Source organism: Babylonia areolata, chromosome 12, assembly GCF_041734735.1.
Source record: "Babylonia areolata isolate BAREFJ2019XMU chromosome 12, ASM4173473v1, whole genome shotgun sequence".
Classification (NCBI taxonomy): Eukaryota; Metazoa; Mollusca; class Gastropoda; order Neogastropoda; family Buccinidae; genus Babylonia; species Babylonia areolata.
Genome location: NC_134887.1, coordinates 33,884,922 through 33,887,421, shown reverse-complemented (window position 1 = coordinate 33,887,421; position 2,500 = coordinate 33,884,922). Strand labels below are relative to the sequence as shown.

The window sequence follows — 2,500 nt, the reverse complement described above, 5'->3', positions numbered from 1 at the left end:
CGTATATGGATTTGTCCGAACGCAGTGACGCCTCCTTGAGCTACTGAAACTGATGTGGGATACAGTTCTGGGTTGCTGTCACCAGGGCTTTCAACCAGTACAGAAACTGAGATAGATCTGTCAGCCGGTTAGGACCCGGACAAAAACTAAACAACAACAACAAAAACAACAACATAAAAAAAAAACTTTAAAAAAACCCCCCCAAAAACCCCAGTGAGCTGATGCCACCATAGAAATGGGATTTATCGGGCCAGCATCCAGCACTGTCGACTGACAGACAGAGGACTCCATGTCAGTGTTCGTCAGTTCACAGTCACTTTTTTCCTTTCACACAACCAGAGACAGCCGAGGGCTCTTTATGTTCTTTCACACAGCCATTTTTTTTTCCTTTCACACAACCAGAGACAGCCGAGGGCTCTTTAGGTTCTTTCACACAGCCATTTTTTTTTCCTTTCACACAACCAGAGACAGAGGGCTCTTTAGGTTCTTTCACACAGCCATTTTTTTTCCTTTCACACAACCAGAGACAGAGGGCTCTTTAGGTTCTTTCACACAGCCATTTTTTTGTCCTTTCACACAACCAGAGACAGAGGGCTCTTTAGGTTCTTTCACACAGCCATTTTTTTCCTTTCACACAACCAGAGACAGAGGGCTCTTTAGGTTCTTTCACACAGCCATTTTTTTCCTTTCACACAACCAGAGACAGAGGGCTCTTTAGGTTCTTTCACACAGCCATTTTTTTTCCTTTCACACAACCAGAGACAGAGGGCTCTTTAGGTTCTTTCACACAGCCATTTTTTTTCCTTTCACACAACCAGAGACAGCCGAGGGCTCTTTAGGTTCTTTCACACAGCCATTTTTTTTTTCCTTTCACACAACCAGCCGGAGACAGGTGAGGGAATTCCACGGCTGGGTTCCTTCGCACAGCCAGAGATCCAGAGATCCGCACCGCAGCCAGAGATCCGCACAGCCACAGATCCAGAGATCGGCACAGCCAGCGAGAGATCCAGAGATCCGCACAGACAGAGATCCCTCCCCAGGGGATCAGTTTTGTTTTCACTACACAACAACCAGGACTCAACGGGTGACACGTTGATTCGTACAGCCACAGGAGAGCACGTAAATCAGTGGGTGGTCAGGATATATATATATATATATATATATGTATATCCCGCTGCTTGCAGTTGTGGTGGTGTTCGATCTTCAACCTGTGAAGTGTGATCGTTTCGCTAAGTAATCCCCCACCCCACTCCACATGTTTTTTGGTGTGATTTTTTGTTGTTGTTGTTGTTGTTGTTTTTTCTATGGAAAATACAACATTAAACAAACTAACCAACAAAACATAATATAACCTGTCCGTTTCCTGATCGTACAACACTGACTGGTCACCAAGCGCGTTGGTTGGGTTACGGCGCTGCTCGGGGTCAGGCATCTGTTTGGCAGACTGATGTGGTGTAGCGTATATGGATTTGACCGAACGCAGTGACGCCTCCTCAAGTTGAGCTACTGACTTCAGCGTGCACGTGGAACAAACTTTGGTCACTGCCGTGAGAATTAACTGGTCAGTAACATCCGAACCGAACCACACACTAGAGCCAGCATTTTTCCGAGGGACCGAAAGTGTTTGTTTGACAACAACTGAGTCAGTGGTTTGTGAAGCACAATTTTTGTGTGCTTGTGTTTGTGTCCAGGTGGTGTTGAACAGTTTGATTAGCTCTTGCGAGAGAGAGTCTCAAGCTCGTCAACTTGACGTACAGTGAAGAGGGAGTGAGTATGTTTGTAGTACAAGTACACGTGTCATTGTTTCTGTGACTGAGACGCAACCGAAACAAGGAAGGAGGGGGGAAAAAATGTGTGTTATACCACGGAGATAACGGAAGATAAAAAAAAATAGATAGATAAAAAAATAAATTAAAAAAGGGAAAAAGACGGTACTGTTGAAGAACTAAAAGTAAATAAATTAATCAAACAAACGAAGGAACAACCTGCGGAAACAACGTATCTCCTCTTCTGCTTCACCACGATACCCCCCCCCCCCCCATCCCTACCACATCACCCCCCCTCCCCCCCCCCCCCAAAAAAGAGACACCCCCCCCCCCCTCTCTTTACTCCACGTACCTCTCTCCCAGTTCAGCCACCCATCAGTTTTGGGGTTGTTTTTTTTTTTTAATCCCCTGCTCCCCCTACAACCCCTACCCCCCCCCCCTCTCCCCCAACCACCCCTCGCCCCCCCCCCCACGTCCCCCCCCCCCCCCCCCACCCCCCCCCGCCCCATCTCCCTCCCCCCCCTTCTTCCCACGTGTGTGTTTTACACCCACCCACCCCCACCCTCCCCTTATCCCTTCGCTATTATATCCGCCCACCCACCCCATCTTTCTTACACCTCTCCCCCTCCCCCTCCCCCTCCCTTCCCCTCCTTCCCCTTTTCCCCACTTCCTTCTTCATTCACAGCAGCGCCCCCTACTAGCAGTGGAGGAGTAGAGTGGAGTCGAGGTTAGAG

The 2,500-nt window shown here is 48.4% G+C and overlaps 1 protein-coding gene across 1 annotated transcript in view; it reads left to right on the top strand.

The window, feature by feature from the left end:
- Positions 1-2,500, top strand: part of LOC143288557 (protein ABHD15-like) — a 104,598-nt gene that overhangs the window by 59,671 nt on the left and 42,427 nt on the right. The gene's annotated exons all lie outside the window — the stretch shown is intronic.